Here is a 17738-nt window from a genome sequence, read left to right as displayed (position 1 = left end):
AAAAGTTGCAATATCGGAAGGTACACACAAAACGGATAGCACGAATGCTGAAAGAAAACCACAAAAGGCAATGAGTTGATTCTTACCATGAATTTATCTGCTGCTATGTAGACAAAAAGGACAACTTTCTGGACTCAACTGTCAGAGCAACAAAAGTTGTTCATTCCACTTCACACCTGACACCAAACAATCATGCAAGTAGCAGCATTCCTCTTTGCTCCAGGCACAAAAATTCAAACAGAATTTGCCTGTAAAGTCATGGCAACTGTGTTTTTGGACCAGAAAACCACCCTATAGTCTAGACTTGGCACCCTATGACTAGCACCTATTCACTACGTTGAAGGAACTGTTGGCTGGAAAGCAAATGAGCTATGAATATGAGATTAAAGATGAGGTTCAGTGCTTCCTCAAGGAATAGTGGTGAGCTGATATGATATGGGTATATGAAAACTATCACACTGTCTACAAAAATTCATCAAACCAAGTGATGTTTATTTAGAAAATAGATAAATGTTTAATCTTTAAAATGACATAAATATTATAGAAAATATTGTATTTATAAAAAAAAAAACTGGAGAGTCCTATTGGGATTACCCTTGCATAACTGAGAGAAGAGGAAATCAGTTATACTGGATTATATACAATAGAGCAAGGATTAACAGAAATTATACAATGCAGGACATCTAATGCTACTCTGATGTATATCAAATAAGTACAGGTATGCTATGCTACACTATCTGACCACATGCAATTACTACTTAAAACAAACTGCAAAATACTAAATCATGGTCATGATTTGCAGTAAGTACAGCAAACAAGTAACAGTTCATCAGATATGAGACATTCCATTATAGAGGTTGTTCAGGCAATGGGCTTTTCATAAGCCAGCACATTAAAGGTTTATCATTAGAACCTTGATTAAGGGAAAAACAGTGCTAGAGCCAACAGTCTGGCTGCTGCCAATTCTCATGGTTTGTAACAATGACTGGCTGCTGTGAATCAAATCACTCCTCAATCAAATGGTGGACAAAAACAACTCTTGAGCAGCCAAAACAAACTCATTATGGAAAGGAAGATGAGGAAGGATATTGACTGTGTCCTTCTCAAGGGTACCATCCCAGAAATTTAGGGTAATGACAAACAACCTAAGCTTGAATGTCCGGATGTGGACTTAATTTGAACTGTCATCCTCCCACATTTTAGTCCAGTGTTTTGCCACTGTGTCACTTCACTCTGTCATCCACTTTGTGGCACAAGAAAACAATGTACATAAGTCAAAAAAGACACACATCTCTTTACCATACAACACAGGACTCAAGGAACTAGCATTAGATTTCAAAGTGAGGTAAATACTCACATGGGCTCACGAGACAGGCCGATGGCAGGATACAAGTTCATCGTACATGAGGCAATGCATCTTTCTTGCCGTCAGGGCAATGTTCAGACAGGCAGATGCACACACTCTCTCTCTCTCTCTCTCTCTGTCTCTGTGTGTGTGTGTGTGTGTGTGTGTGTGTGTGTGTGTGTGTGTGTGTGTGTGTGTGATACATACTTCTGCCATTGTCTTTCACTGATGAATAGCAGAGTAGCATACTATCCAAACACAAGCATTTGTTTGTTCATCAACAGTAGCCAGAAAGTGACCCGTTTTTCAGCAAGACATTGCAACACCGCTGCTCCTGAACTGTGTCAGAATGGTTTTCACAAGAAAACGGTAACTGGAGGCTTTTACTGACCACCAGAGTCCCCTCCTAATGCAACCAAAAACTTTACAGAAAACCTCAATTCTCTAGGACAGGCTGTTCCAACCTATCTCCAGGGAGCTGGAGCTCTCACTGCGGCAGCTCGGAGCCTGCGTGGAGGGAGAAAGCGAACTCACTGCCCCCTGGCTGCATGCAGCAATAATCCGTGTTCAATGACAGCTATGACCAGCCGCGGGAACCCTGTACCTCTTTTGGAGGATAACTTTCTATTCATTGAGAGGGATGGTCGTCTGCAGTGTCTTGTATGTCAAAGTATTTAATTCTGCGAAGAGATTCAATATATAACGCCATTATACACGTTTTCACGCAGCGCATTACGATCAGGTAGAAGGCGTTGCACGCAGAGAACTGGAAGCCAGGCTTAAGAACGACATACCAGGAGACGTAAGTTTAAAAATGGTTTCGTAATACGGAGGGTATCAAAACATGTAACATAGTTCGTGTTCTGTAATGCTTTTATAATTTTCAGGTGAATGAGAGTGGAGAAAACACTACTGAATCTGCAATTTGAGCAAGCTACAGGGTCGCTCATATCATTGCGACGAGTGGCAAACCATTTTTGGTGGGACCACTTGTAAAATCGTAGCAGTTGCAGAATGTTTGTTTCCAAGGGAGGTGCAGGCAATTGAAGGGGCTTGCCTGTCGAAGCAAACAATGTCTCGTCAAATCCTGGATGTGGCAGCGGATTTAGAGACGCAGCTCAGAAAAAAGGCGGAGAGCTTTGTTGCATTTTCGCTAGCGCTTGACAAAAGCACCGACATATCGGACTGTGCTCTCGGACTGTGCTCAGCTTGCAGTCTTTGTGCGTGGTGTCGACATGGAGCTGCAAGTAACTGAAGAACTCTCGGATGTGGTACCACTCGATTACACCACAACATGACGTGACATTTTTGAAGCTGTTTGTGAATCAGTGGACAATATGAATTTGCTGAGGGATAAGCTCCATTCTTTAGCGACAGACAGTGCACCACAAGTGATCGGGCGTCACCAAGGTTTTGCTTCTCGTTTCAAAAAATAAACTCAGGGTTGAATTCAGGAAAGACATTTTGACTCTTCATTGTTTTATTCACCAAGAGGCACTGTGTGCTGAAACAGTAGAGCTACGTGGCGTAATGAAAGATGTCGTGAAGTGTGTGAATTTTGTGCAGCATCACAGTATGAATCATCGCCAATTCAAAGAATTCCTGAAAGATATGGAAGCAGAGTATGGGGATATACCTTACCACAGTACAGTTCGTTGGCTGAGTCGGGGAAAAGTTCTTGATGTTTTCTTTGCCATTCGTGAGGAAATATCCCTTTTTCTTGAAATGAAAGGGGAAAAAATGTGTTGTCTGAAAGATAAAATGGATATCAGACCTGGCGTTCCTAGCTGACTTAACTATGCATCTGAATACTTTAAATCTATCATTGCAGGGCAAAGGGCAGCTAATCGTTGACATGCACGACCAGATCAAAGCGTTCATGGAAAATTTATGTTTATTTGAGAGGCAGATGAGTAATGGACATTTAATGTTCCGCAATCGTCTTGCTTCTTTAAAACCACCTGAAAGTACTACTTTCGGCGATTACAAAGCAAAGTTAAAGCAGTTCATCACATCGTTTGAAACATGATTCCGAGACCTCACTAGTTTGGAAATGGAACTTAAGGTGTTCGCACCCCTTTTTCAGTTTTCCCTGATGACTTGTCATCGTCACTTCAATTGGAGATTATTGATTTGCAAAATTCAACTTTGTTGAAAGAGACGTACTACAACACGTTGGATTTGTCATGATTGTAACGTTCATTACAGCAAAAAACATTTCCCAAGCTTCACAACAATGCCGCTCAGATCATGTGCATGTTTGGATCTACATATTGTTGTGAGCAGCTTTTCTCAGCAATGAAAAGAGTAAAAAGTAAGGAACGATCGTTTCTTCAGGATGCAACAATGAAGGCCATCCTCCGCATTAACGCTGCGAACACTTTGATGCCCGATATTTCCGATCTTGTAATGAAAAGAAAATGTCAAGCTACAGAGGCCCAATAAATTTAGTATGCAACTTCTTGTAAAACAATTGTTTCTTGAAACTTCCTGGCAGATTAAAACTGTGTGCCCGACCGAGACTGGAAACATCCCCCAGGCTGTGGCTAAGCCATGTCTCCGCTATATCCTTTCTTTCAGGAGTGCTAGTTCTGCAAGGTTCACAGGAGAGCTTCTGTAAAGTTTGGAAGGTAGGAGACGAGATACTGGCAGAAGTAAAGCTGTGAGTACCGGGTGTGAGTCGTGCTTCAGTAGCTCAGTTGCTAGAGCACTTGCCCGCGAAAGGCAAAGGTCCCGAGTTCGAGTCTCGGTCGGGCACACAGTTTTAATCTGCCAGGAAGTTTCATATCAGCGCACACTCCGCTGCAGAGTGAAAATCTCATTCTGGCAATTGTTTCTTATTTATTTCCTGAACATTGTATTTCCTGGTGTAGCTTGTCACCATGTCTTAGCAGCTAAGAGTATGAGGTTGTCAATCTTGTAAGACACAGCTGGCACATCAAAATGCTTGCCTTGCCACCTGCCCCAGCCAGCCGTGCCACGTGCCGGCCCGCTTGAATGGTCACAGCGAGCGCTCCATGGCTCACAACGGAGCCGACAAGCTGGAACAGCCTGCTCTAGAATATAAGTTCCCCAATCATATTTTAATCTTCAGAAGAGACTTTAATCATCCAACAATCACATGGGGTAAATATAGTTTTGTAAGTGGTGGGCATCGAAAGGCATCCTGTGAAGCACTATAAATGCCTTCTCTGAAAACTCCCTTGAAGAGTTTGTTTGGAATCCCACTCACAGTGGAAATGTACGAGTTCTAATGGAAACAAACAAACGATATCCACATCGAAGCTGGTATCAGTCACCATGTGACAGTTGTAGCAACAATGGTTACCAAAGTAAAAATGGCAACTACAGCAAACATAAAGAATTCTACGGTCACTTAAAGATAGGCAGTAGTGTAACACCTCAATGATAAACTTAAAACTTTTGGCTCAGGTCAGAAGGTTGTAGAGGAACTATGGCCCAAGTTTAAAAGAATAGCGCCCATGCACTGCATAGAAAGGTACTCAGTAGCATAGTTCATGATGGGAGGAACCCTCTACTATAAAGAAACCACTAAAGAAACACAGCGACTACAGCCAATACGACGACATATGGAAGATGGGTCTGGCCTTGAGTCACGCATGGATAGCCACGGTCTTTAAGGTGACCGCCCATGTAAAGTGGGATATCCAGGTTCCAGTCCTAGTCTGGCACAAACTTTTGTTGTTGTTATTCCAGAAAATGGTGGTTGTTCACATTCACAACTGCAAATACATGTCATGTATTGCACAATAAGAGATGTTCAATGAAATGCATTTGGCTGTCAAGAGTGCAGTGCATGAAGCTTTCCGTGACTACTGTAGCAGGATATTGTCGAAAGATCTTTCACAAAAACCAAAGAAATTCTGGTCATATGTAAAGGCTGTTAGTAGCACCAAAGTTAGTGTTTAGACACTCATGGATGAGGCAGGATCTGAAATTGAGAGTAGCAAAGCAAATGCAGAAATGTTTAACTCCATTTTCAAAAGTTCCTTTTCAATTTTGCAATAATACATAGTAGTCAAATCACCAATAACTTTAATGTTTTTACATACAAGATCACCTTTAAACCATACTCCAGCAGACTGTCTTATTTATTTTACAATGATTCCTGACCCTAAGTACCAAGGCATTGTCAGGGGGGGGGGGGGGGGGTAGTGGCAACGTCTCTGTTGCACACTTTGTCGATTTTTAAAACTGTCCAGGCCCAACTTGTCTTTAAAATCACCACAGCGTACTACAGCCGCCAGATTCCAACCATTACCATGATGATGATGATGATTTGATTTGTTTGTGGGGCGCTAACTGCACAGTCATCAGCACCCGTGCAAAGTCCCAATTTTTACTCAGTACAATTTTTTTTACACAGTCCAATCCAGCCACTGTCATGAATGATGATGATGATGATGATGATGATGATGATGATGACGATGACAATGACGATGATGAAATGATGAGGACAACACAAACATCCCATCCCTGGGCAGAGAAAATCCCCATCCTGGCCGGGAATCAAACCCAGGACCCCGTGATCCAGAGGCAGCAACGCTATACCATGTTGAGCCACATAATTCTTGGTAACTTTAAGATTCAGGACACAGGCCATAAACACAGGCCTTGAAAAACATGTTGGGAACCTAAAACTACTATATTATCAACACCTTTGTAAATTGTTAGGCATGAGTGCCTGCTCCCTCTATAACAGAGCATGCTCTCTGTGTTGCCCAATGCTGCTGCTCGCACAGCTGCACCACTTATCTGGAGGTGAACTTCCAGCCCACATCTCCTTTCTACCTCATTAATTGTTGTTTTGCAAGGCTCATCTGTATTTATAGGAAGTGTCACGAATTTTACAGTTACTAAGAATCATGTGGCATTCATGGTAATGGTTGGATTATGGCAGCTGTTGTAGGCTGTGGTGATTTAAAGATAATTTGGGCCTGGAGAGTTTTTATAGTGGAGATGTGATTGTTTATCGCACATATCAAATCAACGAGGTGTTCAGCAGACACATTGGTACTTCGTATTTTTCATCGACAGGTACCTCTTACCTTGATTGTTTCAGTTGTTGTTATTTCCAAAACTGACTGCTGGTTCTGACAATTTAATTTTACAACAAGACAGGGCACCTGCTTGCTGGAGCATCAATGTTGTCCTACCTAAACGAAGAACTTCCGTGTCAATAGATTGGTGGAATTCCTGAAGATGATGTGACTGTTCCCTTTGGCCCCCACGTTGTCTGATATAGCACCAAGTGATTTTTTTCCTTTGGTGGTGTGTTAATGACTATTTACGTGTCCACACTGATAGGAACTCTGGAACAGCTCAGAGGATGCAACAATTCTTAGGAAATGAAAGAATCATTTATAGTAGCCCTGTACCACCATGAGGTGCTCTGAAGGACTTTGTCACAAATTCAGGTTGACAGGGAAACAGTATTGTTGTCTGTCAGAGTTAACAACTACCACGGCATAACATTTTGTGGGTTGGTTCTCACATTCTATCCCAGGTACACAATGCACAAACACTACGAAAAACAATGTCCCACTTGACTAGATGATTACACTAGAGGTAGACAGGGAAGGGGTAGATGGTTCCTCCCCATGGAGAAGCTGACAGTAGCTTTAAAACGCCTTTGGGAGTGACAAACCCATTGTAACAATAGCGAATATGAGGGTATGGTTGGTTCTCTCTGAAATCAGAGATGAACTGTATCAGTCCAGACCCATTGGCTGGACAAAGGACACCAGAAAGTAGGGAAGGATGAAAGAAAGAAAGGATCCTCTTCATTCAAGAATAGAATAACAACTTGCCATTTATATGGAACACATACAAAAATAACAAATTTCCTCAGACACACACAGTGAATATCTGACTGCTTATGTCCAGTTACATGAGTGGTTTGTATTCATATTTGTGTTATACTTCTCACTCAGGTAAATATCATTTCCAAATCCAAACACGCCTATTTGTGGCAGTTCTGGGTGGCAAAACTGTGAAAAAATTGGTCTTTAAATATTTTCCATTGTAATATACACATTGTTATTATATTCTTCCTTATACTGGGAATAATTATCTACAAGATTAAACAACCATGACTGTTAAATTATGCAATTATTTACAGTTGTGTTTGCCATGTGGTTACCTGAGCACAACTGAAACAAACTAAATGCTACAGTTGTGAGATTTTCATGTACATACAATCTTCCACAGTTATTCCAGTTGTATGTTCCGAGTGGGACCCTTCAGCAACATGCGGAGTTGGGATCTCCATGACATGCTTGTTGTGACATGAAGGCATCTTATGGTAAATTTCCACTGCCACGCACTCCCAAAGGGATATATTCATCTACATCCATACTCTGCAAACCCCTGTGAAGTGCATAGCAGAGGGCACATCCCATTGTACCAATTATTAGGGCTTTCTCCTGTTCCATTCACATGTGGATCACAGGAAGAATGATTACTTAAATGCCTCTGTGACTGCTGTAATTAGTCTAATCTTGTCTTTGCAATCCCTATGTACTAATATGTAGGGGTTGTAATATACTCGCAGAGTCATCACTTCAAGTTGATTCTAGAATCTTTCTAGTATGTTTTCATGGCTTAGTTTTGTGTTTGTCTTCAAGCATCTACCAGATCAATTTTCAGCATCTTCGTGACGCACGTCCATTGTTTGAACAATCTTTGACCAGTTGTGCAGCCCTTCCTTGTATCTGTTCAGTACCCCTGTTAGTGCTATTTGGTATTAATCTCACATATTGGAGCAATAGATTAGGATTGGTCACACAAGTGGTTTGTATGCAGTCTCCTTTGTAGTATGCTACCAATGAATCGCAGTCTGCCATCATCTTTACCAACTGAGACTCTGCGATCATTCTATTCCATTTTCATATAAGCTGTTACATACAGGTATTTGTATGAGTTGACTGATTCCAACTGTGACTTGTTATTGTCATAAAGATACTACAATTTTTCGCTTTATGAAGTGAAGATTTGTGCATCTTTTAAATAGCACTAAATTATAGGTAACTCAATCATCTGCAGAAAGTCAGCAAGCTTATTAATATACAACTTACAACAGCAAGGGTCCCAACACACTTTCCTGTGGCATACCTGAAGTTGCTTCTACGTCTGTTGATGAATCTCCAGCCAAGATAACATGATTAATCTTCAATTTAATCAATCCTTGCTGGTTAGCATGAGTAGATGATATTGTGCAAGATATTTTATCACACTTGAGCTCAGAATATGTTCTTAGATTGTACAACAAAACACTGTCAAGGATATTTGACACTAGCTTTGTGGATCACTTCTGCTACCCTTTTTGTACATGGCTGTAAGCTGTGCTTCCTTCCAACTAATGGGCATGGTTTTTTGTTTGATGATCTACAGTAGATTATAGTTCAAACAGGGGCTAACTTGGCCACAAATTCAGTAGAGAATCTGTTAGGGATTCCATTTGGGCCTGGAGCTTTGTTAAATTTTAATGATTTGAGCTGTTTCTCAGTGCCAGTGACACTAATATCTATTTTGCCCATCTGTTCAGTGGTACAAGAATTAAACTGAGGCAGTACTCCTAGGCTTATGTACAGGAACTTTTGAAAATGGAGTTAAGCATTTCAATGGCCCATGTAGCTTCGTCTGTGACATTACACAAAAAAACATCAACCTTTGGCAAATCTCGCCATGCACCAAAATTTCATCAGTATTGTGGTGATCAACTTTTCCATATAAATGGAAGGTTGTGTCTCGCACATTACAATGTGCAGAAACTCTTTTCTTGCAGTGTCATCATTTTGTCAAGGCACTGCACTTGTAATGACAACTGATGGGTACAATGCAAACTGCTAGTTTATGGTTATAGTCATGCATCAGTCATATATGTTCACGTAATACATTGGAAAATACAAAACTTTCAAAACAAATGAATCGTTTGTAGTAGCCCTGTATTATTTACAAGTACATCAGTGCCAAAATGTGAAGTATAATTAAGAACTAAGAACATATTTTCCACACAAGATGTGAAAAGGGTTGCAGAACAATGTCTATATTTATTATGAAACATTTTGAAAAAGAAGTGTCCACAACATTAACAGAAGTTCTAAAATGAAAGTTAATCATTAAAAAAATTACCCTATAACAAAACAGCTAATAAGGGAAAACATCTCCTCTATCTGACACAGAGGTTGGCAGTGACACAGCAGTCTATGAGAAGGTTTAATAGTCCTATTGGTAATTTATCCCATTTCCTAAGGACGAGTTGTGCTGAGGTCTGAAAGTGTCCTTGGTGGCACCTAACACTCTGTAATTCACCTTCCTCCCCCTTTCCCTCAGTCTATTCCACGCAAGCCCTATTGGGTGTCCTTGCTCCAGCCGATGTTATATTTTGCCGAGAAATTTATCGACCAGAGGAGCTCGATTTTATCACCTGTGAAGATAAAGTCTTATCCAGTTGCAGTTCTGAAAAATCACACATGTACTTCTGTACCTTTGGGTATTATAACATTTCTCCAACTATCAACAAAGATATTAATTTCCATACACACATCCAAAATGCTGCCTCTTCCACTGGGCTCCCAACAACCACTAACTAGACTGGTCTCTTCCACGAAAATTTCTATAATTGTACCAAATACAATTTTCTCCAGACGGTTAAGTGACTGTAAATGGAGGAGCAAATTACTCATTTGATTCATGTTCAGATATTAACATTCTCCTCCACAGTACATAGGACCCACTGTGTATTTCCAAAGTGGGGCATGTGCTGCCAGATGTCTGGCATACCCTGTTAAGTCTCTGACACACAGTTTGTCATATAACAGCAAATACTTCATCTGCTGACAATCACATAATAGACACCATTGGATGTTGTCAGATATCAGTGCTGTTGTGGATTGGTCACACTTTTACTGGCTTTGAGAGAACATTTCCTGAGCCTTGAAATGACACTTTGTGGCAATACTCCTGATACTTATCTGTAACTGATGTAGTTCAATACATTTAAGGATTTTACCCAAGAAAACAGGTTCCAAATACGATCTTTGTAACATCATATTGCTAAGTTAATCAAGAGATGTCAGGCTACTCACAATGGATGAGTACTCCTTTCCCATCAACACAGCAAAAGTCCAGTAAGTGGGAAAAATCTGGCAGTCATTCACAGTGATAGTTCACCTTTTTAATTTCCATTTCCATTGTTATGCTTCATTTTCAGACAGTAATATATACTGCATGATACAAGCTCTTACAATTTGCCTAATGTGTACATTATTTACATGAGAAAATAGGAAAGAGGTATCACTGACATAAATAAACTGTGGTCGACAGAACCCCTTTACTGACTCCACATCTGGTAGTGACACATCCCATTCCTTGAATGAGAGGTATCAGTCCTTAATACATATGGCAGAGAAAAGATGTTTCTGCCAGAGTAGTCGATAAGTGGCGGGGCATCCTACTGTTGGGAGGTTCTGATACCAGAACTAACGATCCAGTGACAGTATGGAAGTGGGTAGCAATCAGACAGTCTTACCTGCTGTGGGTGGCACAGAAGCAGAAGAAGGAGCTCTGTGAAATCTAAGGACGTGAAATGTCAAAGATAATAAATGTATGGTAATTGTTTGCCACTCGTAGTAGCATTATCACTTCTTGAGCATGGGGTCCTGGGTTTGATTCCCAGAGGGGTCAGGGATTTTCACCTGCCCCGAGATGACTGGGTGTTGTTGTGACATCATCATCATCATCATCATCATCATCATCATCATCCATCCCCATTACGGTCGGAGGAAGGCAATGGCAAACCACCTCCATTAGGACCTTGTCCAGTATGGCGATGCAGGTCTCCCACATCGTTCCCCTATGCTCTGTCAACAAGCATAGGACTTCATTTCAAATTGTTAATTATCAAGTTAAATAATCTCAGATCCGTTTTGTACATAGACAGACAGGCAGTATACGAGTTGATAACTGTCCTCATTTATTATGTATCAGGTTGCGAGTTAGAAGATAATATAAGAAGGTGAAATGCTTCTCACTTCTTATTTATGTGGTGGAGTATGAATAAGAACAAGAAGTAAATTTTCAGCAGCTTTATCTGCAGCCTGTAAGAAGGCACACGGATTCAGGGCAGAGACTAGCTGGACCCTGATTAATAATACTTAGCGGCAACCAAATATTCTGCAAACAACATTCGTTGTATATAAAAGGAATGTTCAGGTGACAAGTGTTTGGTGCATAAGGCGAAGTATAACAAAACACGACACAGCCCAAGCCACCCTAAAACCCTTCACTTCGTGACCTTAGCAGCTAAAAGACAGATAAAGTGTACCGCAAAAGGCAACTCTCAAGAAAATTTCATAAAAAAGCACCAAGGAGAAAACGTGTTGCCAAGGGCGTGGGAATAAACGTGTGATTAAAACAACAAGACATTCTATACAATACAGAGGTCAAACTGAATCAGAAACAAAAAATAAAATTAAGTGAAACAGGAAGTACAACTCTGTTGAGGAGGAACGAACCAGTATTCACCCAACAATAGTATGCACTCTACAAGCAGTCGTCAAAAGATTGCAGTGCACGTGCAGTCATTGGCATACTGCAGCCTACACATAGTTTGTTGGCAGCACACAGTTGTCTGCAGACTGCAGACAACACACAGCACATCGGCAGCAACAGGCATGAGCAAATAGCAGTCGACGCGCAGTCCATAGGTAGCACACAGCATAAAGTTAATGATCTGCTGTGCTTGCGACCAGTTTAACCCTTTTGTGAGCTGTGGGAAACATGCTTCCCACTACAATGAACTCACTCCTAGTCCCATGGGATTCACAGTTCCACCTCCGTATGGTGCTACCACCTAGTGAACAGTATTGGGTACTACTTCTAATCGGTAGTTCCCGCCGTTTTTGCTGTACCTGTACAGTAAAATGGATGGATAACCGTCCAGTCACTTTCCTGTCCTCAATTCATGACCCATGAGAAACAGTCATAGTGAAATGGAAAAACAAGGATGGTACTAGTACAGAGATTTCTTGTCCTGAAGTTGTGGCAGAATAGAACATAATAATGGGTGGTGTTGATAAGTTTGATCAATTACAAGAAAGGTATGCAATTGGCAGACATTCTGTAAAATGGTGGCACAGAATATTTTATTTCCCGGTGGACGTTGCTGCAGTGAACAGTTTTATCCTGTGGAAAATAAGTAAAAGAGAAAGTGGACAGCATGATCAGATCACATATAGGATCCATCTAGCCAGACAATTGATCGCTGGCTTCTCATCCCAAAAAAGGCGTGGACAAAAACCTGTTTTTGGCAAAAAGGGGTAAAGAACCTGAAGATTTTCGTCATGTGGCTGTAGGGGAGCATTAACCCATTTTCGGAGAAACCTACTGGACATGCCGTCATTGTAGTATCAAAGCTGCGGAAAAGAGCACTTGCTATGTTTGTACATATTGTCAAATACCACTTTGCATAGACCCATGTTTCAGAAAATTTCATGGCAAGTAATTGTGAACAATCATTGCAACAAGAGAAGTAAATTTATAAAATAAATATGACATATATTGAAAAAGTTGTTTTGTCATTTAACTCCAAGGAAGGGCAGTGGGAAGAATACTTCCCACCTTGTTGTGTGACCTCACTTTCACAGTTGGAGCAAATTTGATATTCCGTATGATAAATATACCTATCTGTTTACTATCTGCTCTCCATTCATTAAAAAAAAAAAGCTGCTCAATAATTTTGCCCACAAAAGGGTTAAAATGTTGTGTGTGATGTGAGTGCTACAATGAGACAAGTCTAGAATACAATTAAGTTTAAAATTAAAAACATCAATATAGACAATAAGTGTACTGAGATGAGAAATAAAATATTTGTTTGTGCTTGTCATCGCAAGAAAGATGACCACTTAAGGAGAAATGAATTTAGGAATAATTTTGTAAAACTTTAAAGAGATTAATAATGAAATACAGTCATCCAAGGAGGAGTTACTTAACAGTAATAATGACAGATATGCTCGATTTGATGACAAACTTTAATATTTGCAGGAGTGTTTACTGAAAACACTAGTTCATGAATTAAATGTTTTTATAAATGAAATTTGTACTGAAACCTCCAACAATGCGACCTTGTATGTAACGAAATTCAAGAACATATAAGGGACATTCACAGAGATGTAGATAGTTTGTGAGAATTTGCAGTAAATACGTGTAGACCTGTCACGGATCAGATCTTACATGTGCAAAGTCGTACAACTTTTACAGCAAAGGAGTGAGACTGGAGATTCCATTTCTTCACAAGATATGTTTATTGGTTTGGAGTAAAAATGTACAGGCCAAACTTTAAAAGTGTACAGCTTTCCAGGAATGAAGTAAATCACCCAAATAATAATAGGTCTTTAAATATGTCTGCTTGGTCTGTATATGTGTGTGTGTGTGTGTGTGTGCGTGCGTGCGTGCGCGTGCGCGCGCGCGTGCATACCTGTCCTTTTTTCCCCCCTAAGGTAAGTCTTTCCGCTCCCGGGATTGGAATGACTCCTTACCCTCTCCCTTAAAACCCACATCCTTTCGTCTTTATGAGGCAACAGTTTGTTGCGAAAGCTTGAATTTTGTGTGTGTGTTTGTTTATGTGTCTATCGACCTGCCAGCGCTTTCGTTCGGTAAGTCACATCATCTTTGTTTTTAGATAAATAATGAATTTAAATGATTGTGGGATGAGTTAGCTAAATCGAGACAAGAAATCATAGAAAGTCAGTGTAGAGGGAAATCTTTAGATAGAAATAATTTATTAGAATAACTACAATTAAGCAGTAATCATTTTAACCTACAAAAGAATTTCCCAAAGTTTAAACCTGTTGGAGATATACACCCAAAATACTTTGAGTTTTTTCAAGATCTTTACTTCAAAAATGGGAAGATACTTAGAAAATAAGTTATCTAGTAAGCAATGTTGCTGAGTGGAGGAATGATCACTCAGAAGAATTTTCTTCATGGAATGATTTTCAAGAGAAATTTAGATGTAAATACTGGTCACAAGTGATGCAAGAAAAATTAACTTTAGAATTCCAGAATGAAATTTTCACTCTGCAGTGGAGTGTGCACTAACGTGAAACTTTCTAGCAGATTAAAATTGTGTGCTGGACCTTGGCTTTCGCGGGCAAGTGCTCTACCATCTGAGCTACTAAGCACGACTTACAACAAATCCTCACAGTTCAAATCTCACCAGTACCTCATCTCCTGCCTTTCAACTTTCAAACTTCACAGCAGCTCTCTTGTGGATCTTGCAGAACTAGCACTCCTGGCAGAAACGATGTTGTGGAGACATGGCTTAGCCACAGCCTGGGGATGTTTCCAGAATAAAATTTTTACTCTGCAGTGGAGTATGTGCTGATATGAAACTTCCTGGCAGAGTCTTTGTCTAGCACACAGTTTTAATTTGCCAGGAAGTTTTAAAAAATATACTGAGTGGCGTTTAAAACCATCTAAATATTCAGACAACACACTGAATGAAGTTTATTTAGCTAAAGTATTAGTGAGATGGCTACCCTATTATGTACAAGTCCAAATCAGGAAGGTACGGGTCATGAGAATAATAAATTTAACCAAAAGTTTCAAAAGAAACAAGCAGTAAATTATTACCAAGGGACCGAATAACTGGGACAAAAGTGAAAACAACAAAGATGTGACTTGAGGAATGTGTTATTTTGGAGAGTCAAGAATGTTAGGCTAAAATGGAGATTGAGTGTACCACAAACAGTGGAATTCGATTTAATTAATTTTATTCACAGAGGGTATGGCCATTTTAGAGTGTGCAAATGTATAAAACACTTACTAATAGGATCTCTCTCTCTCTCTCTCTCTCTCTCTCTCTCTCTCTCACACACACACACACACACACACACACACACAGTGTCAATATCACATGATATCAAGCAGATGTGGGAAACGTACTAGGAACAAAAATGGTTTTTTTTTTTTTTTGACAAGCCAACATGTGGAAGGAAAAGGGTTTTGGAGGAGAGTAGCGATAAGAAGAACAGTCAGGCAGGAGAACTGTCTGGAGAAAATCAGGAGTCTGGTGGCAGGTGTAACGATAGCTAAAAGAGAAGGTAGACGTACTGGAGCATTCAAAATAATAGGAAAGAAACTATGTGATGTACTTTATGGGAGTTTATGGGTAAGTTACTCCTGATAAGGGACCTTATACCACGTTTGGATGGACCCAAGGAAGGGAGGACTCCACCTACTTTATGGGGGGAGAGATACGTCATGTTAGCAAGCATACAAAGTTACAGGAAAGAGTACTTAATGCCTGGAAGGGCAGTGTTGAAAAATGTTTACGAGTATTATTATTATTACTTTGCACAAGGGTAGAGACCATGGATAAGGGAGCATTTCCTCCAGACTGATTAAATAAAATTATTGAAGTTCAGTAATTTACCTGTTTCCGAGGACTACAATGTTATCTCGGAGTGCTCTGACGTTTGATCTTATAATTATAGATAATATATACCTTCTCCAAGGAAGAAAGATTTTCGTGAAAAGGTATCATGAAGTATGTGTTAATTATCAACTTAAAGAAGACCCGAAAGTTTTGTGTCTCTGTATGTAACACTTGTATAATAATTAAAGTTAAATGTGGAGGGATATGTAGTGATACATCCCATTCCTTGAATGAGAGATATCACATCCTTAAATACATATGGCAGAGGAAAGATGTTCGTGCCAAAATAATTAAGTGGTGGGCACCCCACTGTTAAGAGGTATTTTAAATCTCAGGTGCTGATACCAGAACTAACGATCCAGTGACTGTATGGTAGTGGGTAGCAGTCAAACAATCCTACCAGCTGTGAGGAGATAGGAGTTGCTTGGTGTGGGTGGTACAGAAGACGGAGATGTATGAAATCTAAGAAAGTGAAATCTCAAAGATAATAAATGAATTATAATTGTTAATTATGAAGTTGAATGTCAGATCTGTTATGTATGTGGACAGACAGGCAGTATTCAAGTTGATAACTGTCCTTATTTATTATGTATTAAGTTTTAAGTTTGAAGATAATATACGAAGGTGAATTGCATCTCACTTCTTATTTATGTGGTGGAGTGAATGAGAACGAGAAGCAAATTTTCAGCAACTTTATCTGCAGCTTGTAAGGAGGCGAAGTCTGAGCCAGGTAAGAGTCACAAGGATTCAGGGCACAGACTAGCTGGACGCTGATTAATAAAACATAACAGTGACTAAATATTCAGTAAGCAACATTCATCGTATATAATAGGAATGTTCAGGTGACAACTTATTTAGCTGTTTGGTGCATGAGATGAAGTACAACAAACCACCATGCAGCCCACACCAACCTAAAACACTTCAACTTACTCACTGCAAGGTGTTTGCACCATCATGAATTCTGTGTTATGGAACAGAATAGAACACCAAATGTAACTGGATAGATAAAAATTCTACTTACCCCACAGTGGCAGGAGAACACATATAAAAGGTATTAAAGTTTGCAAGCTTTTGGAGCCAACACATCCTCCTCCCAGCAGAACGGTTGAAGGGAAAGATAGCGGGGTGGAGGAAAAGAGGTAGACTTTGGAAAAGTCACCTAAAACCCCGGGTCAGGGAAGACTTACCGGACGGGATGAGAAGGAAAGCCATTGTTGGGGTTTGCACCAGACAAAATTTGAGAACCTGTGAGCTTAAAGACGGAAGATATGGTAGTACCCAAGACAGAGATTACTGCCAAAACACTGTGCACCAGTTAATAATAGTGAAAACTAAGTGCACTGTAGCAGTTGGAGGGGGATTGCAAAAAATAAAAAGGTCAGAAAATGAAATACATAAAAAACTAAAAGTGAATGAAGAAAGGAATAGCTACTGTGAAGAAATGCTGAGACCAAAGAAATTAACATGAATTAAGGCCAGGAGTATGGTGACAACTAAGGACATGTTGTAGCACCAATTCCCACCTGCAGAATTCTGAGAAACTAGTGTTTGGGGAAAAAATCCAGATGGCGTGTGTAGTGAAACAGAGTCAGTGACAGATCATAACTTATGTTGTAGGGCATGCTCTGCAACAGGATATTGTGTGTTGCAAATGTACACCCTCTCCCTATCCTTATTCATCCTAAATGATAACTTGGTGGTAGTCATGCCGATGTTAAAGGCCGAGCAATGTTTACATAACAGTTGGTATATGTTGTGTTATTTCACAGGTGGCTCTGCCTTTTATAGTATATGTTTAGCTAGTTGCAAGCCTTGTATATGTGGTGGGGGGAGAGTGCACAAGGTAAGCAGCACAATTAAATGCAAGTTTAGGGCTGAAAGTTAGACCCTTTGATAATATAGATAGTTCCGGAGGCAAATGTGCATTAGACA

This window comes from Schistocerca nitens, chromosome 2, assembly GCF_023898315.1.
Source record: "Schistocerca nitens isolate TAMUIC-IGC-003100 chromosome 2, iqSchNite1.1, whole genome shotgun sequence".
NCBI classification, from domain to species: Eukaryota; Metazoa; Arthropoda; class Insecta; order Orthoptera; family Acrididae; genus Schistocerca; species Schistocerca nitens.
The sequence above is the reverse complement of the archived record's forward strand: the minus strand, read 5'-3'. Positions refer to the sequence as shown.